The 25728-nt window shown below is 35.5% G+C and overlaps 1 long non-coding RNA gene and 1 pseudogene across 2 annotated transcripts; both read left to right on the top strand.

Annotated features, from left to right (window-relative positions):
- Positions 1–4893: 4893 nt before the first annotated feature.
- On the top strand, positions 4894–25264 carry LOC134276518 (uncharacterized). Of its 2 annotated transcripts, XR_009994060.1 has the most exons (5): positions 4894–5033; positions 5611–5718; positions 21037–21189; positions 23047–23151; positions 25194–25264. It is a non-coding gene; the product is annotated as an uncharacterized LOC134276518 (long non-coding RNA). The 2 variants fall into 2 exon arrangements; XR_009994061.1 differs by lacking the exons at positions 4894–5033; positions 5611–5718 and adding an exon at positions 15794–15850.
- Positions 11888–14404, top strand: LOC134276517 (uncharacterized; annotated as a pseudogene).
- Positions 25265–25728: the final 464 nt, after the last annotated feature.

Raw genomic sequence — 25728 nt, 5'->3', positions numbered from 1 at the left:
ATACATTTATCTGTATGAAGTTAATCACAGGTAATAGGTCAATTTGTGACCTAATCACACGGTGCAACAATATTAAATATAAAATTACTTCCTCTACTTGCTTTTCAAGTATAAAATATGAACCAAATAAGCAAATAAAATACTAATTGTTTTATTGTTTAAGGATATCCGATCTTCAGCCAGGAAGGATAACTCTTTAATTTATAATTTAATTCAAAAGTCTTAAAGCAAAGCTTGAAGTTGAAATTTTTTCATGCAACAATTTTCATTTTATGCCTCTAAGTATGATTCAATGTTCTTTAAAATTTTAACAAACGGTTTTTAAAAAGTTGACATTTGTACCTCATAAAACTAGGTATAACTAGAGATAACTAACTCGTTATAACGAGATAACTAAGTCGTTATAACGAGATGACTAACTCGTTATAACGAGATAACTAAGTCGTTATAACGAGATAATTAATTCGTTATAACGAGATAACTAAGTCGTTATAACGAGATAACTAACTCGTTATAACGAATTAAATATTTTTTTTTCTTTTCAAAAATGAGCCTATCCGGCTTTCGTAAAACTAGGTAAAACCTGCATATTAAAAAAAAATCAAAGTTCTTTTAATTAAGCCTTAGTTACCAATGTTTATAAACATGATTTGAAATTAGTAGTGATTTACGGTGTTTTCTTTGAAAGGAAACACTTCGTACACTATGCATTATGAAACGAAAGAAGTAAGTTGTAGAAAGTAAAGTACCGAATTAGTATAAAAATCATGCAATTTTCTTTAAAAGCCTAGATACCTATGATTTTTATTCCTAAAATGCATTTCTTGATCAATTATCAATTAAAAAATATGCAGTAGGTAGTTCTAATCGCATTTCCTGAAAAATTATTTGAGATTTACTAATTTTTCCTATATAACATGATTAAATTTAAAGATGAAGTTTAAAGAAACACCGTGGGTAAATACATTTTACTTTGAGAATTTAGAGACATCTTTGTAAGCATTTTCAATTACTCAATGCCTGATTTTCAGAACCTGAGGATCGGATAACCTTAACAGTGTAAACAAGTATCAAATACAGTTTTGAGGCGATCGATTTAACATGCAGGCGCGGATCCAGGAATTGAAGTTAGAGGGGGCGCCAAAAGTAGGCAAGGGGTCTGGGGGCCGCCTTGAGGCCCCAAGTGGGTCCAGAGCAAAGCCCTGTGGGGGGGGGGGGGGCAGGGTGCGAAGCCCCCGGAAGCTCCTGGATTCTAGAGATTTTGTAGGGTAAAATGAGGTCTACCAAGTGTACATATTTACATTTTCTAGACGAAAGTGTGATTTACATGTACGTTAATTTTGACAATTTTAGGGGGGGGGGGAGGCGCCGGGTGCGCCCCCCGTTAAATCCGCCACTGACATGTATACATAGAGAATACTATTAGGCCTATACCGATAGAAATTAGGCTTGCCTTTGTTTATGTCATTTTGTCAGCTGCACAGTCTTTAAAGCCTGTCCTTATTTTTTGGTAGACCTTTAATTCTACTCACGATCAATGTGTAAATCTGTTTGAAAATATAAAAGCATCACAATCACGCCACGAACAGCTGACGCCGTTTACAAAACACAGACAGGTCACGGAATCACGGATGCACGGAAAAAAAGAAAATAGTACAAATCACGGATTGTTTTTTGCACGGATGATACATCCGTCCGTGCAGCTCCGTACATTAAAAAAATCAACATGAATAATCCGAGAGATCTATAAATAAAAATAAAACATGAGAAGTAATATTCAGGGAATTTATTTATCGGGAGAAAATGTTACAATTTTTAATAACAAAGATTTATATAATAAAACTTATGAACTCTTACAATCCATACATTTGATGGTTTTTAGACTTTCTAATTTGTTTCTCACTAAGTGTTGTATTTTGACATCGTGGATGAAACCACTGGCGGCACTCAGTGCAATTAATTATGAATCCATGTTTAGGCATTCTGCACGTGCAGAACAACTTCATATCAAAATTTAATGTAACAGCTGTGTAAACTCTATTGACTGTAGGCGTTTACACGGAGATGACGGAAATTTACGGAAAATTCTGTCAGTGATACATTTCATCAAATGGGGCCTCATTGCTTCAGTATGGAAATGAGTATTTTCTGGAAGTCCACCGAAACATATCTCTACTGCGTTTGCAATGTCATGGAGACCACAGTCGTTGCCATTTTTCTGGACATCAGAATTCATATGTTTTCCTCTGGAGAATGCATTATATTAGCAATGCTCATTTGAGCGTTGTCGTAGTATTTGCATAATAAATAGGCCTATGGATACCTTTAGTTACTGAAATCGTAGATTGAATGTTTTTGTTCAAATTTAATACTTGTGTTACGGGAGAGGAGAAAATGCAGCGGACCAGACCGAGATTCGAACCCGGGCCCACTGAAACTCCTGTCAGGTGCTCTACCAACTGATCTATCAGCTATCTGGCCACCGGCGATCGAACCCGTCGACCCCCACACTTGATTGCAAGTAAACTAGCTCGGACAAGTTTCTCCATCCATCGGATCCATCCATTCCTTCCAGCGACCGAAATTCCTCCAACTTTAACTTTTTATCATCAATCTTCGGACGTATTTCATGTGTCTTCTCAGCATTGATTATCAATTTTACAAATACAAATATTCTTAGACAACAATCTATTCAATGTTACTGATCACAAGTATCCTTTCACAAAATATTCCCTTCGAAATAGAATCCTTAGCCTGATGAATTCAAAGCGTAACCGCCTTTCAAGTCGATTTACACCTTGCGTCATTTTTAGAAAATCTACGACGAACGGTTAGTACAATAATTTATATTCGAAATTATTCAATTGTCTGTCTCAAATATATAGATAAGTAATAAATAAAAGTTTAAAAAATTCAATTGGAATTGAAGTGGGTCGGAACGTGATAAACTCCTCCGAGAAGGCCTTCGGCCTTCACAAGATTTGATCATGTGACCGACCTTCTTCAATTCTAATTGAAATTTTCAAACTTGTTATTTATTTCTTAAATATAAATACATATGTGTATTTAACTGATTTTAAATACATGTAGCCAATGAAATCAATATATTATAACATCCGATCTAATGTAAGTATTAGCATATGTTTAGTTTCCTTTTGTTTCAGCTGCGTTGACCTCGACGCAAAATGTATCGACTAAAGAATTTTCAAAAGTTAGTGTCAAAGCCACAATAAAATTTCAAACAATGGAGTACCTTTTTATTGTTTTTTTGTTTTCTCTCATCTTTTCTTTAAATGTAAAACCTTGGAAGAGTAAGCATGTACAGTATTCAAATGTAACAATCAAATTTCCAGAAATCGTAATTTTTCAGTACCTTTAAATAAGAGAAAACTAAAGCATTTTTATGAAACACTGGTCTAAAATATTCATGTAATATTCATTATGAAATATTCCAAAATTTTTAAATTAATAAACTTCCAGTGTGTACTTGATCCTCTATCGATATTTACGCAACCATCCTTTCTGGGAATACACTTTACTCCTGCAACTGTCCTAGTATTCTAAACACAATTAAAAGGTAGTATTCAGTCTCTACATTTGGATGTTTTTTTCATATGATTTTTATATTATAGATCGGACACAAAATCCAAGTAAGATTCATATCCCGTTCTTTTTTTGGTTAACTTGAAAAAAAAAAACTATTTTAGAAACGATTTCATTGACGTTACGCACAGTGTTGGTGTCTTTTTACAACTTTAGTGACTGGCATATTAAACCCGTCGGTGATTAAAAAAAAAAAAACACGCGCAATATTGGTGATTTTAGTTTGAATGGATAGGTTATGAATAGAATTTCCCGACTCCGGTCAGAAAATAAAGTTTAACTAGATTTTATGGGACAAAAATAGATTTTTACAGCGTAAATAAGTGGTATATTTATCTTACATTTTTAAACAGGGATCGCGCATTTTTCTTGTGTAGAATGTTCAAATGAATCTAGAAATTTCATTTTCCTCACAGAACAAGAACATTTAATTTTGTTTAAGACTTTATTGCTTTACAGAAGAAAAAAATCTGTAACGCTAAATTAATTTAAAACGTGCATATGGATTTAAGCAATAAACTTACTCTTTTACAACAAAGTTTAAATCGAAATTAATTGTATTGAAAAATGTGCCTTTCTTATATATTTGAAATATTTTATTAATTTTGATATCAGACTGCACGCTTTGTAGCCAATGGATAGATTACAAGTTCAGCAAAAATGTCCAGCGTGTAAAATTATACGTGCAAAAATGATCATGTCGTTTTTCGTGAAGTTTAATTCTATTTTTTTTCCTCAAATTTTTATCCGATGGACGTTCTTTAAGCGTATTTAGTTTTGCATAACGTAATGCTATAGTAATGTGCTAAAGAAGGCTTTGAAAAATAACGAACTTTATCAGATACAAAACGAAAGCTTCTTTTTTGTAGATAAATGTGTATAAGGTTATTTTTCAGGTAAATTCTATATTTTTATTACCCATTTAAATTTGATATAGCAATGGGGTACCAATCAAGCCAGTAACACTGTAACACTGTAGAAGCGTCACGTTAAAAGTAACGTCAAATGTCACCGACATCGCGTGTAACGTCATTATAATTGCTATAATAGCAATATAAATATGCAGTGAATTTCTAAAACCCAATTCCTTGAAGAGACCGCGAAACCAAGGGAAAATTTTGACAGATCAAAAGTTAAACTCTCATAAAAAAAATCGTTCAAAGGAGTTATTTTTGATGTAATATAACGAAATGAAGTAATAAATGTATGCAGATATACTTTTAATTTTGTATTAAAATCCTCTTTTAACATTTTGACACACTTGACTTATTTTCTGATTAATTTTTATTCAGTTGCCCATTTTTCTGATCGCGTGAAGTGCATCCACCATTCTGATTGTACCAGCCACAAATGTTCCACTGACAAACCCACTCCGTACTGCAAGCACGATCATGTTCTTTTAATTTTTGGAGCCCACTGTGACTGTACGGGTAAGATTCAGTATACTGGATTAACGTGCGTGTTATGTATAATGTACATTATTTCTATATAAATAAAATAGTATTATTTGATATCACATTGAATTTTCAGTTCAACATATACAAATTCTAAATATTTCATTAACTTTAACAAGTACATGCATATACATGTACTAATCACATGAATAATCATTAAAAAAACAAACAACATTACAATATTAATAACACAAAAAATGATTGACATGTTTTATTTATCAAATTCATGATTTCCTTTTTGAAATCAAAAATTTGGTAAGGTAAATGAGATATGAAGAAAAGTAGGTATGAGAGAAATAAGGTGGGTGTGAGATGCAGAATGTAGATAGAGAAATTGGAGGAATGGAAGAAGGAGAGGAAAAGGTGAAAATTTGGGAAATTATAAAGAGAAAAATGAGGGTGAGAAAATATATTGACCGGGGAAATTAAGAGTATCGGCTAATAGGAAAAGATTTTCCTATCCACATCTCATAAATGATCAACTAAGTAATCATTCATATATACTTTCAGCTGATATGTACTTTTAGTAAAAATAAACTACAGTGTATTACAGAGTGTGTTGAAGATAGAGATTGTCACTGCCCAGCTGGAACAACACCACACTGTGACCAGCACCTCCTTTCCCACAACTTTAGGACTTGTCAATGTAATCCAACGATAAGTAAGTAAAACATATAGGTAATAATTATATACACTGTAACGTGTTGTAGGTATCACATAAACATTTTTTTTCCATTATATGTATGAGTATATTTCATTTTTTATTCAGCCTTTTGAAGATACATATCTACGAAAGCCAATCTAGATCAATCTAGAGAGAAAAAAAATTAAAAGGCGTTATAACGCCTTTCGAAAAGGCGTAATAACGCGAAAATAGGCGCTATTACGCCTTTCCATTCCAAAAGGCGTTATTACGCCTTTTTAAAAGGCGTTATTACGCCTTTCCATTCTAAAAGGCGTTATCATGCCTTTCGTACATGTATAGGCGTTATTACGCCTTTTTAAAAGGCGTTATTACGCCTTTTAAAAAAGGCCTTTTAAACGCCTTTTTAAAAAAGCCGTCATAACGCCTTTCTAAAAGGCGTTATTACGCCTTTTTAAAAGGCGTTATAACGCCTTTCAAAAAGGCGTTATAACGCCTTTATAAAAGACGTTATTACGCCTTTCCAAAAGGCGCAAATACGTCTTAATTTTGAATACATGACTACACATATTTAGCCCAACCGAGGGGGGGGGGTGTTGTGGGGGTGTGTGCAGAAATCTTACCTTTGGGACATGAATTTCACAATTTGATATAGGACTAATTTCTCAAAAAATGATTTAAACAGATAACAATTAGATTTCCAGGAAAAAAAGATTTTTAAATGCGTCATATATTTTAAATGTTGAACCAACTAAGTCCTTAAATACTAGACACACCTCTTTCAAGGATCATTGATTTCAATTGCTCTTTATACCTATGCAAATAGTTTGCCTGCTTTTTCCAAGAAGAGAGAAAAATATCTTCAAATGAAATGAATTTTAATACATGGCAAGCAAAGCTCCAAGATACATCTGCCTATATCGTATCTTCACAAGTAGAGTGTTGTCTTCTCTTAATACGAATGCAAACAGTTGTCAGTGAGATGTGCAGGAATATAGAGAATTGCATAAATAAAGATGGTTTTAATTAAATCTTTCATATATTTATTAACATAAAATAACGCCTTTCCATTTTCCTTTTCAAGTAGGCCAGTAGTACGAGTGCGAATGGGGTAACCCCCTCCCCCCTCTTCACATACACACTTTTGGGGGAAAGTCTTTAGTGCTACAGTTTAGATATTATAATTAACTATTGGGTGCTTGGTTCCTGAACATTTTGTTGCAGTGTGTAAAACTATGGCAAATTATTGCATTTAAACAAAGTTTTACCGAGAAGTCCCCCAACGATTTTGGCCTGTAGAGTGGGGGTGGTGGCGGTGGTTGGGGGGGGGGGGGTGTGTGTTAAAAGCACGGGCCTGTTAAATGCAAAATAATGGTTCTTCAAAAAGCGTTATAACCCTTTTGGAAAGGCGTAATAATGCCTTTTTAAAAGGCAAAATAACATTTTTTATAAAGGCGTAATAACACCTTTTGGAAAGGCGTAATAACGCGTTTTAGAAAGGTGTAATAACGCGTTTTATAAAGGTGTAATAACGCCTTTTGGAAGGCGTAATAACGCCTTTTAGAATAGAAAGGCGTAATAACGCCTTTTAAAAGGCGTAATAACACCTTTTGGAATGGAAAGACGTAATAACGCCTTTTCAAAAGGCGTTATAACGCCTTATTTTGCGTTTTTATTCTTTTGGAAAGGCGTTATAACGCCTTGCATTTTTTTTCTCTCTAGATTGATCCTAATAGGCTTTCGTACATATCAGTGTAATAAATACGAACGTTTGATAACTTTCAAACATCTATTTTTATTCACGACTTGGGATCTATAACTGTGTATCTAAACATATTTTACCAACTGCAAGAACAAAAGGTCGACTTTTTCCATACGGAGAACTAAGACCTTTCAGTCGATGTCTTTCAGCAACATTTCAGTGACATTTCAGTCACTGAATGGCAGGTACATTTCAGTAGCTATTTAATCAACTTTCAGTGACCATTCCTTCAACCTTTCAATTACCCTTCAGTCGTCTTTCAGCAACCATTCAGCCAACATCCAGTGACTTTCTACAACCACGTTTCTCTAACACAACTGCAAAAACCAAACGTTTTACAATAGCTTAAATATATACCTAGTAATAAAAATATTAAATAAAATATTAAAATAATAAATATCAAAATATTAAATCCATATCTTTTACAGTTTTCAAGATGCTGAGAATAGGGTATTACAAACACACAGACAAACAGACAAATGTCAGGTTAAGTTGTCCTTAATAGTCGCTCTGACACGAAAATGAGGGAAAGGGGAATGAAGAATTATAACAGATTAAATTTAAGCTTGAGAAGTTGTATAAATGAGTTCTAAAAAAACTTTTCTCTATATATACCTATACAACAGGTGACGACATCGATAGTACATGTATATACGGTAGTTTAGGGGCAAATGTTACAGAATCGATCAAACAAAAATTTGTTAAGGGCGAGTACATTGATTTAGGTCAGCTTCTATCCAATCCGGTCCCGTTGGATGGTAAGCAAACACTTACAGTCTCGAATGTTCAAATAATGATTGAACTGAAAAGGGCTACAGTTAAAATTACAAATGTACAGCAGTAGACTGATGTATTTTTGATTTTCTCATCAATATATGCCACAGTACACCCTACAAAAATTTTTTGGCTTGCTTAAGTACATCCACGCTGCTCGTCTAGGGGCAGATGCACTGGTATAATGAGAATGAGAATTGCAAAAAATTCAGGTGCTTCATGGGGAATAGTTGATCAGGAGCTTGGGCTAATGTACTTGGTATCATCGTTTACTGGTCCTGTGCAAAAACCTTCAGCAGGGGGCGTTTTTTAAAATGCTTTGACTATAACAATTATGGGAATTGTGTATAACAGCAATGCCATTATTTACATAAATGTTTGAGCTGTAGCGGCCCGCATCCATCAGTTATGTGTACAGGCCCGTCTGCTAAAAATTAATATGCTTCTATAAATTTTTCAGGTCAAAGATACCCTTTACAATACAGGAGCCAGGTACCTTCAGCAAGACCACCCCAGCCTTGAACACGATTCCCTTAGTGTATCACAATCTGCAGGGCCTAGGTTTTTCCCTAATTAAAGTGGAAGTTCTTGCAGCTTATTTACAAATCTCTGATTATGATAGGATTAGTTCAGAAATTTTGCTGAAGGGGTTTTCTTAAGGTTTCAAACTAAAATACAATGGTCTAAGGGTAGCTACTAATTGTTCTAATTTGAAGTCAGCTAGAGATAATGAAATTCTGGAAAAAGTGTTTAAAGATACTAATACTGGAAGAGTTGCAGAACTATTCCATTTAAGACCCTTTCCTAATCTTAGGCTTTCACCTGTAGGTTTAGTACCGAAAAAGGATGGCTCATTTTTAGGTTGATTCATCATTTATCTTATTCTGAAACCTTAAGTGTTAATTCATTTATTGATCCATCTTTCTCCTCGGTCAATTATTCCTCATTAGATGATGCTGTAAGGTTACCAAGTTTGTTGGGTAAGGGGGCCTTGATGGGTAAAATGGACCTCAAGTCTGCATTTAGGTTGCTTCCTGTTCACCCAGCAGATCTTTGAGCTTTTAGGTTTTAAAGTAAATATTTTGTGGTGTCTTGTAGTCTTTTTGAGGATTTTTCATCATATTTGGAATGGATATCGAAGCAAAAGTCTGGACAGAAACCTGTTGTACATTACTTAGATGATTTTTTGTTTCATTTGACTTTTAGGTTTTAAAATAAATATTTTGTGGTGTCTTGTAGTCTTTTTAGCTCACCTGAGCCGAAGGCTCAAGTGAGCTTTTCTGATCAAAATTTGTCCGTTGTCTGTCGTTGTAGTCGTTGTCGTCGTTGTTGTTGTCATCGTCGTCGTAAACTTTTCACATTTTCATCTTCTTCTCAAGAACCACTGGGCCAATTTCAACCAAACTTGGCACAAAGTATCCTTGGGTAAAGGGGATTCAAGTTTGTTCAAATGAAGGGCCACGCCCTTTTCCAAGGGGAGATAATCATGATTTAGAGAAAAATTATTGGCATTTTTAAAAAATCTTCTCCTCAAGAACCACTGGGCCAGGAAAGATGAAACTCATGTGGAATCATCCTCAGGTAGAGTAGATTCAAGTTTGTTCAAGTCATGACCCCCGGGGGTAGGGCGGGACCAAAATGGCCGATCAAAGTTTTACATAGGAATATATAGGAAAAATCTTGAAAAATCTTCCTCTCAAGAACCACTGGGCCAGGAAAGATGAAACTCATGTGGAATCATCCTCAGGTAGTGTAGATTCAAGTTTGTTCAAGTCATGATCCCGGGGGGTAGGGCGGGGCCAAAATGGCCGATCAAAGTTTTACATAGGAATATATAGGAAAATTCTTGAAAAATCTTCTTCTCAAGAACCACTGGGCCAGGAAAGATGAAACTCATGTGGAATCATCCTCAGGTAGTGTTGATTCAAGTTTGTTCAAGTCATGACCCCCGGGGGTAGGGCGGGGCCAAAATGGCCGATCAAAGTTTTACATAGGAATATATAGGAAAAATCTTCTTCTCAAGAACCACTGGGCCAGGAAAAATGAAACTCATGTGGAATCATCCTCAGGTAGAGTAGATTCAAGTTTGTTCAAGTCATGACCCCCGGGGGTAGGGCGGGGCCAAAATGGCCGATCAAAGTTTTACATAGGAATATATAGGAAAAATCTTGAAAAATCTTCTTCTCAAGAACCACTGGGCCAGGAAAGATGAAACTCATGTGGAATCATCCTCAGGTAGTGTAGATTCAAGTTTGTTCAAGTCATGACCCCCGGGGGTAGGGCGAGGCCAGAATGGCCAATCAAAGTTTTACATAGGTATATATAGGAAAAATCTTAAAAAATCTTCTCAAAAACCATTGAAACAGGAAAGATGAAACTCATGTGAAATTATCCTCAGGTAGTGTAGATTCAAGTTCGTTCAAGTCATGACCCCGGGGTATGGGTGTGGCCAAAATGGCCGACCAAAGTTTTACATAGATATATATAGGGAAACCTTTTTAAATCTTCTTTTCAAGTACTTCAAAGCCAGGATTAGTAATATTTGTATGGAATCATCCTCAGGTAATGTAGATTCTAGTTCGTTCAAATTATGATCCCCTTGGGGGTTAAAATTCAACCCCCCAACCCCCCCCCCCCCAACTTAAATTAACTCTCAGTTCTGATCTGATATGTGTTTTTTCCTAGCTGATGTGCTCAGGTGAGTGCTGTGGCCCCTGGGCCTCTTGTTGAAGAATTTTCGTCATATTTGGAATGGATATTGAAGCAACAGTCTGGACAGAAACCTGTTGTACATTACTTTGTAATGATTTTTTGTTTCCTGGTAGGGCAGGTAGGAATACATGTGACGAACTCATGTCATTCTTTGTGGGGCTATGCGAGCAGTTAGGTGTCCCCTCAATAGCCGATGATAAAACAGTGTGGCCTTCCACTCCCCTGACATTTTTGGGTTTTGAGTTATATTCGGTTGAAATGATGTTAAGAATCCCAGTTGAGATGTAGAATAGTTTAAAGGATTTGATCAACATTTTATGTCAAGAAAGAAGGCTACTCTAAAGGAATTTAAGGCTCTTGAAGGTTTGTTGAATTTTTGTTTGTGTGTCACTCTGATAGGCCGGGCATCCACTAGGCATAATTTATGACATCATGCAAGGGGTCTGTAAACCACATCACTTTATTAGGGTTTCTGTGGTGGTTAAGGAGGACTTGGAAGTGTGGCTTACTTTTTTTTTTAGATTTCTTTAATGGCTTCCTGTTTACCCGTCACAGTTTGAGCTTTTAGGTTTTAAAATAAATGATATGTTTTTCTTTGACAAATGCCTGCCTATAGGATGTTCAGTGTCTTTTAGTCTTTTTGAGGAATTTTCATCATGTTTGGAATGGATATTGGAGCAACAGTCAGGACAGAAATCTATGGTGCATTACTTAGATGAATATTTGTTTGCTGGTAGGGAAGGTAGCAATACATGTGATGAACTTATGTCATTGTTTGTGGGGCTTTGCGAGCAATTAAGTGTCCCCTTAGCTGATGATAAAACAGTGTGGCCTTCAACTTCCCAGACCTTTTTGGGTTTTGAGTTTGATTCAGTTGAAATGAAGATAAGAGTCCCAGTTGATAATTAAAATAGTTTAAAGGATTTGATCAACAGTTTTATGTCAAGAAAGAAGGCTACTCTAAAGGAATTTCAGGCTCTTGCAGGTTTGTTGAACTTTTGTTTGTGTGCCATTCCGTCAGGCCGGGCTTTCACTAGGCGTATTTATGACATCATGCAAGGAGTTTGTAAACCACATCACTTTATCAGGGTTTTTTTGGCAGTTAAGGAGGACTTGGGTGTGTGGCTTACTATTTTAGATTTGTTCAATGGCTGCTGTTACTTTCCACCAATTGACTGGGTAGATGATGATCAACTCCAATTATTTACTGACAGTGCAGGGAATTCAGAATTAGGTTGTGGTACTTTCTTTAGGAATCATTAGTTGTTTTTCAAGTGGCAAATTGTTTTGGCAATTCATGCTTGGGGAAGTCAGTTACTCAGCAGAAAAATAGTTTTCCATGTGGACAACGAGGCCTTAGAAACAATTTTGAACAAAAATTCTTCTAGGTCTAAGCGTGTTATGAGCTTAATTCGTCCCTTGATACTTCATTTCATGTTGAACAATATACTGTAAATCAACTTTTATTCGCGGCAACTTTTTTCGCGATTTAACAAGGATAAACTAATTCGCGACGATTAATTTTCGCGATCAAGCCTTTTTTGGATCCGTTATTAATAGACATATACACTTAAAGGACCGGTTCGCGGCGAGTAATATTCGCGTTGACGAGGCTCTCGCGAACTTCGCGAAAATTTCTCGCACGCGAATAAAAGTTGGTTTACAGTACACTTCAAGGCTTGTCATATATGAAGTGTTCATAATGAAGTTGCTGATGCTCTTTCTCGTTGTCAGTTTCAGCGTTTTCGGTCACTTGGAGCCAATATCAATTCCAGAGTCCTTTCGAACCGTCATCTCCAGACTGAAGTTGACAGATTAGTTCAGATTTCAATTTCAACAAATACAAGACTTGCTTATCAGACAGGTTTAGTTGAAATTGATCGTTTCATGTTATCTTGGGTTTGCATCCTATTTGGCCTCCTAATGAAAAACAGATTATAGAATTTGTAGCTAGTTGTTCATTAAAGGGTCTATCATCTGCTACTGTAAGGACCTATCTGTCAGGTATAAGCTTTAAATGTAAACTTGATAACAGAGACCCCACCCAAAACTTTGTTATCAAAAAGATGATGGTGGGCATGTCAAGACTGCAAAGTTCAGTAGATGCTAGATTGCCAATTACACCAGAATTGTTGGGGAAAGGATATGGAGATAACGAACAATATTCAATCTCAAAGTCCATAAAACAATACAAAATAAGAGCAGAGCAAACACAGACCCCCGAAACATCAGAGGTGGGATCAGGTGCCATAAAGGAGTGAGCATCCCATGCCGACCGGTCACACCCGCCCTGTGTTCCTTGTCACGATCAGGAAATAACGGAAAAAATCCGTCGTCAATTCAGTGTATAAATAATGGACAAACAATTGGTATAAAAACGTCAGTCAGCATTAGACTCAATGATAAATTGTATTTGCTGACAAGGTCATTGTATCGACCAAAGAACTTACGAAATGATGACTTAAAACGAAACCGCTGATATTCTTGTTTCATCAACTTGCTTGTCAATAATTTACCTCGTTTAAGAAATTGTTCATACGTAGACCATGCTCTTGCGTATCGAATCAACTGAGATATATATACTCCGTATGCAGGTGATGAAGGTATATTGCTGCATAAGAAAGGGAAGCTGACGATAGAAAAGTTAAAGTCATCACGTTTATCATTTAGTTTGGTTGTTAGATTACCATTAGTGTCTTTTTCAAGTAAAATATCCAAGGATGAAACAGAAGTGTCGGACTCTGTGGTATCTTTTATTTCAAGCTCACCAGGATATATCGTATCGACGTAGGAATGGAAATTACCATTATTAATCGACAATACGTCGTCGATATATCTGAATGTCGAGTTGACGGCCACAGCAAGTGTTTTCTTCTTTTCACGCATAAGATTTTGAGTATATTAAGTGTACTCCCAATTATTTGTAAATCATCCTATGAAAATACATTGTTTTTAGCATTTTTGTCATGCTCATTTCTGGCCTATTTAGGGTTGGTGAGTTGGTGTTAGATAGTAAGAAAAGCAGTAGTTCTCATGCCTTGGATGCTGCAAGCATCCAATTCTCTCGGGACATTCTCTCAGATGTAAAAATTTATTTGTCTCATTCTAAAATTGACCAGTTTGGAAAAGGGGTTGTTTTGGTTCTACCTGCAGTTGAGGGAAAGATATGTCAAGTCAAGCTACTAAAACAATATTCAGTTAAACGTCCCGTGACTAAAGGTTCTTTTTTCTGTCACTTCGACAAGTCACCATTAACACGTTATCAAATCAATGCAATTTTGAAAAAAGTCTTTGTCATGCATTGGGATAGACAATGATAAGTACAAGTCACCTTTCTTCAGGATAGGTGGTGCCACAACAGCTTCTATTAATGGCATGTCAGATGATCAAATTCAAGAATTGAGTCGTTGGGGATCAAAAGCTTACAAGAGATATCTAGCACCTCAAGCAGAATAGCTTGATAGGTTTTCTAATACCAGTCTGGAAATGTTATTTCAAATATATTCATTTTTGTTTACATATATTTCAGAAGGTGTAAGAATATGGATTATTGGATCGTCAATAATAATGCTTTTGGTTATGCTAGACAAAATGGGGGTCAAATCTTGGGTTATCCACATTGAAGGCTAATATCTGGTGGCAGGAAAAAGGCGGCATGAGATGGCGACATCTCCTCCCTAAAATCAAATCACAATATCTGGTCCTACATTGTGGTGGCAACAACATTGTTCAAAGTCCATCATGTGTTTTGCGTTATAGCATAAATGATTCTCCAGATTCAATTTCGGTTCTGTTACCAAACACCAAAATTATTTGGTCTCAGATATTACCTAGATTGGTTTGGCGTAATGCTAGGGACAACCATGCTCTTAATAAAGCAAGGGTTCGAGTCAACAGCTTTGTTGCAACGAAACTTCTGACACATCAAGGGGGATATATTCGTTACCCAGAGTTCACTTCGGTTGATCATACTATCATGCTTAAAGAGGATGGGGTGCATTTGTCAGAGTAAGGCAATAAGATATTTGTTGAAACTTTGAGGAAAGCTTTGCACAATTTTATAATGTCAGGGGAGGGCGTTTTTCCTGCTTAAAATGGTCATGGCACTATATTTAACTGACTATATAATGTAAATCACACTCAAGTAGACACTGATGTAGCTTATGTGATTGTTTTATACTCATTTTTCTTGGTATGCAATGTTTACTTTATGTGCTTTGCCTTTCTTAAGAAAGGGGTGGGGGATGGGGTGGGGGCATTTCAGTCATAAGCGTTCAGCTACCGCCATTGTGGCGTTGGACACATAGTGTCCATTTGGCGCAATATTTAGCTGAATTTGAATAGGGTTATATTTAGTGAGCATCTGTTCCCAGTGCTCGCTACAACTGTACATAATTATTGTGTGAAATTTCAATTTGATTATTTGTGTCAGACTGGATGAAACCTTTGCAATGTATTATTTGCCAGAAAATTGTTTAACAGATTCATTTGTATATTTGCCTATTTCATATTCATTTCTATACTTGCCCATTTCTTGTGGATTTTAATTTACATGTATTTGCCATTTGGGTTGCCAAAATCGCCCAGTGTATTTGGGTCGGTAACCTTGGTTACGATTGTAATTGCTTATAAAAAAAATTGTAGTGCTGTCATGGCCATTATTCGCCATTTAACTTTAAGTAATTTATATATGTGTGTTTTTCTTTAATAATTCGATATAATTGCTGAAAATTAAATCGCGTTATTAGAGAGGCCCATATTTGGGGTTACTGGGTCATTAGTATTTCCCCGTTCAATCAACTTTCGGTATTTTAGTCTAACCCTGGGACTTCCTTTTCCGTTAGATAACCAAGGAAGGCAGAAGTATCCTGCATCTCAAGTTGTAAATTTGTTTATTTTCAGGTAACTCAGGTGACCTATTGCTATCCGTTTTCGTCCGTTGTCTTGCGTCGTGCGTCGTCCGTCGTGCGTTAACATTTGAACATTTTCAGCTTCTTCTCTGCAACCACTGAACCAATTTCAACCAAATTTGGCACAAAGCATCTCTGGGTGAAAGGGAACAAAAATTGTGAATTTCATGATCCCTGCCCCCCCCCCCCCCCCGGGCCTGAGGGTGGGGCCAAAACCACTAAAATTAATGCAATCTTTAAAAATCTTCTTCTTTACTCCTGGACATCAAGCAGTCAAACTGTTTGCATGATTGTAATCAGCATTGAGTCCTCTACCAAAATTGTGAAATTCATGGCCCTAGGGCCAGGGGTTCTAGTGCTAGGGCGGGGCTAAATAAGTAAATAGTGAAAATGCATTATTTCTTTGAAAGTCTTCTTCTTTGCTCCTGGGTATTAAATAAACCAACTAAGTACATAGTTATAATGAACAAGAGTGCCTCTACAAAAATTATGAATTTTATGGCCCCAGGGTCAGGGGTTCAGGTGTTGAGGGCGGGGCTCTATTGATTTTATAGTGAAAATACATGAATTCTTTGAAAATCTTCTTCTCTGCTCCTGGGTATTAAATAAACTAACTAAGTACATAGTTATGATGAGCAATAGTGCCTCTACCAAAATTATGAATTTTATGGCCCCAGGGTCGGGGGTTCTGGTGTTAGGGAGGAGCTCTGTTGATTATATAGTGAAAATACATGAATTCTTTGAAAATCTTCTTCTCTGCTCTTTGGTATTAAATAAACTAACTAAGTGCATAGTTATGATGAGCAAGAGTGCCTCTACCACAGTTGTGATTTTTATGACCCCAGGGTCAGGTGTTAGGGCGGGGCTCTATAGATTATATAGTGAAAATGCATTAAATCTTTGAAAATTTTCTTCTCTGTCTCTGGGTATGAAGCAGATGAACTACCTATATAGTCATGATGAGCAAGGGGCCTAATCTTGCAGAATTGTGATTTTCAAGGCTTTAGGGTCAGGGGTACCATAGAGGGTGGGGGCTGTACTTGTATGCTGAAAAAGAATGAATTGTTTGAAATCTGCTCCTTGATATTAATAAAATATTTTTAAAAAGGAAGGATGCCTTTTCAAAAATTGTGTAGTTTGTGGATTTAGGCCTAAGGGTCAGGGGTTCATGTGTGGTAAGGGCACTACTGATTATTGCTGAATATTACTGATTAGTTGAAATGCATTTTTTGTTCCCCTACCCTGCCTATGGGTATTAAGTAACCAAGCTAAGCAACTGCTAAGTGTATTGTTATGATGAACAATTGTGCCTCTTTCAAAATTGTGAATTCCATAGCATCTGGCTTAAAACATGAATCAAATTCAATAACTGGAAAGTTGTTGCATAATGCTCAGGTGATCTATAAGGCCCATGGGCGCCTTTTTAATACTGTAAACCGAAATTGAAGCTAAAGAATCATTTATTTATATATATACATTTGTATTACATAAAGGGTGTTGGTGGTTAGGAAATTTTTTAACCCAACCACCAACATCCTTTCTGTAATATATATATATATATATATATATATATATATATATATATATATATATATATATATATATATATATATATATATATATATATATGGTCGAAGGTCCTAAAATCGACAGGGTCCGAATTTCGATGGTTTTCGTATTTTTATTTATATCTCGTTCGTTCTCGCGAGATCGGGCTGGTGTGTGTAAACATAGTACCGGTAAAGACTTACGATCGTTTTACCTGCATCATCTTTGAAAAATGCATTTCAAACAGGTAAGCATTTATTTCACATAGTTGAAGGCGAAAAAATGTCTGCCTTACGTAATAACACTTTTTTGATGCAAATATGAAATCTGGTTACTGGTATAAGCTTGCTGCACATAACTTGACAAAATGTCGTCTGCATAGACTGACAATTCAGTAATGAAATTTATACCACTGCATTTAAGGAAAACAAGGCCAAACCAATTTTATTTTGAGTTTATCAGACCTATTTTTTTTATTAAAAGAAAAAAACAATGATTCGAATTTTGAATGAAAAACTCAATGGCTAAGTGTATTGTTTTACTTTATTTGTAGGCTAATCCTATAAAAAAGTCATCTAAATACAGATTGTATTCACCAACTTCCCTTACAAATGCATATATGTCGATAAAAACTGACAAAAAATCCGTTATGGGAGCAGCAAGGCAGTACAATGTGCCCATCACAACCCTCAGAGATCGTGTGTTAGGCAATGTTGATCCTGAAACAGTTAAGAGTGGAAGGAGCCCTTTATTAGATACAATCCAGGAATCTAATATTGTTGAACATTTAAAGATCATGGCAGAATATGGCTATGGATATACTCGCCAAGAGGTTGTAGACCTAGCTTCAGACTATGCAGTCCAAAATGGTATTAGAGATAGGCAGCACCCATTCTCTCTTAAGTGGTTTCGGGGATTCGTGAGCAGGTGGCCTGAACTTAAAGTCCTTAAGCCTCGGAGTCTGGAAATTGTCAGGGCAAAGTGTGCATCAGTTCCTGTTATTGATAGATATTTCAAAGAACTGGAACAGGTCATCAGAGAGAATGGTTTTGACAAGAACCCCTACCTAATTTACAATGTGGATGAAAAAGGATTTACCCAGAACCACACTCCTCCTTTTGTTGTTTGTGGTAACCAGTTTCCACCTCAAGCTGTCACTGCAGGTAAATCTAGTACCACCACAGTGATTGGTTGTGGAAGTGCTAGTGGCACAGCAATTCCTCCTTTTTTCATATTTGCGGGAAAGAGAATGATGCCTGAGTTAATGGAAGGTGCAACACCAGGCGCAGTAGGAAGAGTCTCAGAGACAGGATGGTCCAATTCAGAGCTTTTCTGTGAGTTCCTAGAAGATCATTTTTTGAAGCATGTCCCTATCAAGGATGGTCAGAAGGTCCTTTTGTTGATGGACGGGCATAAATCTCACACTTCTGTAGGACTTGTGCAGTGGGCAAGAGACAGGAATATTATATTGTTTATTCTTCCTGCCCATACCAGTCACATTCTACAACCCCTGGATGTAGGCTGTTATGGACCTATGCAGAAGATGTACAATTCAGAATGTCATAAGTTTACTAGAGAATCACACTCCGTAGTAACAAGATATAATATTTGTCATTTAGTTTGCAAGGTGTACAGCAAGGCCATGTCCGCAGAAAACTTGATAGCTGCATTTAGAAAAACTGGCATCTACCCATGTTCGCGAGCTGTAATTCCACCAGACAGTCTTAAACCAGCAGAGATATTTATCATGGAAAACGAGATATCTGACAGCTCAAAAGATGAGGCAGCCATAGAAAAAAGTAGAGAAAAGGAACAAAAGAATGAAGACAGAACATTCTTTGAAGCTAAAGTAAGAGCATGTAGGGATGCAAAGAGAGAGGGGGTCTCTGAAAAGAAAGAGAGGAAAACCATGAGTAAGATAATCTCTGGACACTGCATAACAGATATCATAATAGATCAGATGAAGCAACATGAAGAGGAACAAAATGGTAAGGGAAAAGGTAAGAGAAAGGCATCAGATGAAGATCAAGGGGCAGCCGCAAGTGGATCAGGTTCCAGAAAGCAGAAGAAAACTAGATTGCCAGTTGTGGAAGACAGTGACACTGAGGAGGAGGATGAGGAGGAGGTTGTACTGGAGAAGGACCTTTGTTGTGTGTGCAAAAAGTTTACACCAGAAGAGATCCGAAAAAGTGATATTTTAATATTCACCAAATGGGCTCAATGTGATGGCATGAGGAATGGGATGCCATGTAAGCACTGGACACACCTGCGGTACTGTTGCAGTACACGGGTTGTCCGCTTACATGACAAATTCCTCTGCCCTCACTGCATTGAGGAGTAAAAATGATTATGAAATCAAACATTATATTTACAATTGTTACTATTATTTTACCTTATTTAACGAAAAATAAAATGTAATTTCATTTCCACTAAAAATTTGTTTTGCATGGCCTTCCTGATTGCTTGCATATCGATCGATGACGTAACCGTCGAAATTAGGACCCGGTAATGGCGGCGCCCATTGTTTATATGTCACTTTTGAATTCTTCACCAATAGAAGTAGATCAAACAAATTGGTTAAATCTTTACACAGGAAAGAATACAATTTGAATGATGTTTTTACCGCTCAATTTATTTTAGCGGATTATTGTTTACGTAAAATAAAATATTGCAACACATTGAAAGACCGTCGAAATATGGGCACACGAGGGTATATATATATATATATATATATATATATATATATATATATATATATATATATATATATATATAATTTAAGAAAAATCCAGTGTTTAGTACAGTAAAATATATCCAATGAAAAAAGTCAAGAATCACAAGACTCGAAAATCATTTTTACTGTTAGCGCTTTCTGTCTAATAGCTCTTCATCAGACAGTTAAAAGTTGAACATAAAATTGCTTAGTAACGTTCATTAGCACGACGTCAATTATTGTCCATTGTGACGTCATGATAACGTTAAAAAAGTAGCATTATAATTCGCACCGTTACAATCAACTAGTAGAAAATAACTAAAGTTAAAACTGAAGTAATTATTTTCTGTTAAGTTTTGGGTTAAATAGTTTAATAAAGTAGTCCTCCTTTGCTACTCTGGATATTTCACAGTCATTTTGCATTTTATAAAATGGAAATAATTTAAAATTGCCTTTCCCACAGATAGCAAAGTGCTCACTCTTACGCTAGGGTCCCGAATTTGTTGTTTATGGACTCTCACTGAAATATCAGTATCTATAACTTATAATTTTTTGAATGGGAAAAATATAAGGTTGTAACAAGCTTTAATAATTAAATGTTTCCCATTTTCTGGTGTAAAATTTCACAACTGAAAACTACCCGAAAAATCTTAGATTGATTGAAGACAACACCTATCAGATACAATTGCAAAATATCTATCATAAATCATGTATTTGAATACATAAACAATAAAGACAGATTATACTAAGCACAGTAATATTCCTATTTTTTTCTACCAACATTGACTTCGAGTATCCACATGAACCAACACCAATTAAAAATCTAATTAATTTTTCATTTAAAAAACCTGGATAGTTTTAAAAGAAATATTTATATTAACACTATTCATTAATTCTCTTTTTATTCGTACAAGTAGTTACAACAACCACATCCGTCCCTCCACCGACCGTGACTCAGCTATCAACAACAGCCTGTCATTATCATGCTGACTGCAGTGGACACATATGTCCCTCTGATAAACACCCTTACTGCAAAATCGACAGATACTCAACAACATGTGATTGTACAGGTAAACATTTAGACATCATTTTTAGAGACCATTTACAATATAAAAATGAATATCTAAAGAATAAATTAAGTTTGTTTCTCTTTTTACATGATTTATAAATCAAGATTAAATCTAATCAAGTTAAAAAAGCCTTTTTTCAAAATTGTGAAAATCATGGCCCGTAGACCAGTTAAAGCGTTGGCGGGCTTAAATGATGATAAAGTGAACATGTAATTTTTTTTCTTGATTGTCTTCTCTGCCCCTGGTTATTTATCCAAATAAGAGCATGATTATATCAGGCAAGTTTGCCTCTACCAAAAAGGATTCAGGAGTCCTTCTGATATGGAAGGGGGTGTATTCTTAACAAACGGTGTGTGAAAATGCATAACGTTGCTGCTCCTGGTATGGGTAATAAGCCGATTACATAATTATAATAAACATTAAGGAATTCGCTTTCAAAATTTTGAAATCTTATCTGGTCAAAGGTTCTCGTGTTAGGTGATCTGTAGGTGTAGTTAAAATGCATTTTGGTAAAAAAGAATTCCCGTCTTTTCCCAATCGTCTGGAAGGATTCAAACAGTTGTTCAGTTCTATAAATTATTTTTATATCCAACAAGCAATTAAGTGCAGTTGTGACCTCACATTGGTTTTTGCGTTAGCGTGCTGAAGTAAAATAAAGTTGAGTCCTATATAAAAACAGTGTTAAACATTGGCTGTGAAGTATTAAGCATTAGATAAAAGAAATCTCCCATGGATTGTAGTTGGATATTATTTTTATCCAACAAAAGACATTATACTGTAGTATCTCTATGGCAACTGCGCTGGAAAGATCTAAATGAGCAAAACTAGAATTGCACATTTTTTTCAAGTATTTATAAACACAGAATGAGATATGTATTACTGAAACTCACAAATTTTAAATGTGCAAAAATATCAACATTCAACAAAGATTTTGTTGACGTAGCGATATGGCATTGGGTTAAATAAATAACTTTAAACTTTTCTCATTATACCAGTGCCTTAAAAGTCTGTTGTTCTTTTATTTAAAAAATTGGTCATTTTTCTTTCTCCGTAATCATGCCATATGTGTTCATAGTTTATGATAAGGGTGTTGCTCTCAGTTCAATGCACTTTTCCCTGACAAAACCTTTCCCTCTAAAGCGTTTCTAAGACTCTCTTTCCAGCGGTGCCAGGCAAATCGTCAGTACATAAACTATTCAAAACCGGAAGTTAATACTTTTTTATACCTCAAAAGCCTTAGGGTGTGGAAGACCCTAAAGATGGGACTCTAATCATATGATCGAGTATTGAAAATGCATGAATTCTTTGAAAATCTTCTCTGTTCATTGGTATTTTAAACATACTAAACATGTACATAGTTATGATGAACAATGATCATTCTTGTAGAATTGTGAATCTCAAGACCACTGGGTCAAGGTTACCAGGGGAGAATGGATCTTATGATTATATACTGAAAATGAATTATTTTTAAAAAAAAAAATCTACTCCTTGTTATTAACGAAGCAGTTATGATGATGATGAGTGTCATTTCCAAAATTGTGAAATGTATTGGCCAGGGCCAGGGGCTCCTGTGAGGTGGGGATACTTGCTGGTTAATACTGATTAGTCGATGTGCATTTTTTTCTTTCTCCTTCTCCACTTCTGAGTATATTGTAATCAAACGAAGCATGCTACTTGCATGATTAAAATTAACAATGGTGTCTCTTTCAAAATTGTAAATTTCATGACCCCTGGTTAAATATACAAGCCAAATGCAATTGTTGGAATTTTTTTTACATGATACTTAGGTGACATGTTAGGCCCATGAATGTCTTGTTTGCTTTATGCTTATACAAAATTAGTTTTTTCTAATTTCAGTTTGCACAGAACATAGTCATTGTCTTTGCCCTCAAGGACTGATTGCTCAATGTCACTTTGATTATATACATAATTCTCATAGATGTATTTGTGGACTAGCACGAGGTATTTGATCAATTCTATCGGTATGTACAAAGTAAATGACATTTTGAAAATTAAAATGGTATATACTTTGAATAAGTTTTTTATTCAAAACAAATTAATACAATTTTAACATTATGCAAGCAAATGTTTACAAGATGGTATCCACAGAATGCTCTTTGAAAGTTACCGTAAAATTATAAAGAATTTGTCATTCTTTTCCTACTTAAGAGTCGAGATCTAAGCTTAAAATTTAGAGAATAAAACATTTCTTAAAAATACTTTTTTTCGAAAAATCTTCAAACTTAGACTTTAACCCTCTTACCTTTCGGTTATAATTTTTAAACGCATAGACACAATATTTTACGAGGTACAGTGTAAATATATTTGTGAGAGCTTGGAGAACGCCTGAAATAAATATCTCAAGTCGCAGCTTCCAAAGTCTGTTTAAAAATTTCTATTTATAAAAATATTAATAATAAATTAAACACACTCATTTACACTTTCAGACGAAATGCACTGGCAAACTTTTTATTACCTTTTACGATAATTTATCTACACAACCATATACGGCATGCATGTCTTTGTTTTCATTTATCTCCGAAGACAGCGTCAAAACTCTGCGCGCTGAGTGGAAAGTGGAACTCAACCACGAAACGGTATGTGTTAATCCCGCACGAAGATTTTGATTGGCTTAAAATTTCAATCTAAAATTACATCGAAAAAATGTCGTAGTGTTTTTATGAAAAATGAGACGTAATCAAATTTTATTTATTCAATGTTATAGTTCAAATCTGGAATGGAATTTTTTAACTCACTGATTTATCTAATTTTGCATTTTGCCCGAGATTAGCACATAGACAATGGTAATAAAAAGTTTGCCAGTGCTTTTTATCTGAAAGTGTAAATGGGTGCGTTTCTGAGGAAGGGGTACTGGATGCAATTCGGAGTTAGATACCTTGTGTTATTATTATACTATGGGTTAAACAGGTCGAGACCACTACCTTATATGGAAGGCAATTTTCAACACGTGACGATATCTTCGTCACACCCGTTCGCCAATCAAGTGAATGAGTCCGAAAGCATCACACTCTACAACGTGTTTACGATTCAATGGCGACACATGGTTTTCATCGGTTTCTGCATAATGCTCACTTCGTCACCGGAAAAACCGTAGAGCTTCTTTGTCACTTTTTAAGTCCGAAATTGACAGATTACATTCCCAAGACACTGCTCCATGCTCACATTTAATATTGGAGCTGTTTTGTTGCTTCAAAAGTTCGAATAATGTGCAAACGCTTTGATGTTTGCATGTACATTAAAATCTTTTTGATAATATTTAGGGGTTAAATAATAAAAGCGCACCTTGCACTGCTGTTTAAAACTATGTACACGTATATCACGTGAAAAAAACGCAATGCTTTATCGACACGATAGCACCTTCAAGTACGTTTCTTTGAACAATAGTTTAGGTCGATGTAGTATAAGTTGACATATAAGGCTTCATAAAGCAAATTTTGTAAATGTGGGCATAGAAATGAAACATTATACATCATTTTATATATTTCTTCCATAAATCTCAAAAAAGAATTGAAAATAAGTTTCCAGGGACAATTCAAGTTGGCCTTTATTTTCAACATAGCTGAGTACTTGTAGCAGCCCACAATGCATAGGGACTCATTCATCAGTGGGTAAAGTAAACAGATAGCTAATTTACATGCAAATTTATTCTGACGTCAGAAAATCTAGTGGACTCGACCTGTTAAAAGTTTATTTCTGAAACAAGTGCCTGTGCCAAATACCTCTAGATCATTGCGAGTCACAACATAGCAATACGGGAGCCCGTTCGTTTAATATATACAACTTTAATCGGAATATTTCGTTCAAATGTAAATATTGGCAATAAACAACATGTAAAAAGTTCAATGGGAAATGGAGTTAGTAGGTACATGATCAAATCTACTGAGAAGCCATTCGGGCTTCAAGGATTTGATCACTTTACCAACTAAGTTCATTTCTTAGAGAACTTTTTAACATTGTTGTGTATTTCTTAATTTTACATTTAGACACAACAATAAAGACAACAAGTACTACAGCAGCAACAACAAGCACAACGACAAAAACAACAATAGCAGGTGAAAAGCTGTCTATTTTGTATCATTATAAAAAGATATTTAATGAATCAATAATTCACTTGGTCAATTGAAAAACAGACAAAAAGGACAAGAATTCTCATTTCTAATCTGTACAGAGGAATACAAGTGTATGCATTTGCAAAATGTTTTTAATGAATACGAGGGGTTATCAAAAAGTTCGTGGACTAGCGCCATAAAATTAAAACCGCTCAAGGTACATCAATGAATTTTGAAATATCTAGTAAGCATCATCTTTTCTATCCATAGAATAAACCACAAATCAATAATTTTATTTTTTAATTAATTAGTAATGTTTTCGTAAGCAATGGTATGTCCAAGCGGCGCAACCTCGAAAACGACGTTTTTTCGACCTATGTGTAACTGAGAAAAACTCATTTGATATGATTATTTGACATCCAAAAATCCAGTTTATTCAGGTATGTGTCGGGACACAATTGTTCTATAA

This window comes from Saccostrea cucullata, unplaced genomic scaffold (genome assembly GCF_032062105.1).
Source record: "Saccostrea cucullata isolate Sc308-1 unplaced genomic scaffold, CSIRO_AGI_Scuc_v1 ctg6981, whole genome shotgun sequence".
Taxonomy (NCBI): domain Eukaryota; kingdom Metazoa; phylum Mollusca; class Bivalvia; order Ostreida; family Ostreidae; genus Saccostrea; species Saccostrea cuccullata.
The sequence above is the reverse complement of the archived record's forward strand: the minus strand, read 5'-3'. Positions and strand labels throughout refer to the sequence as shown.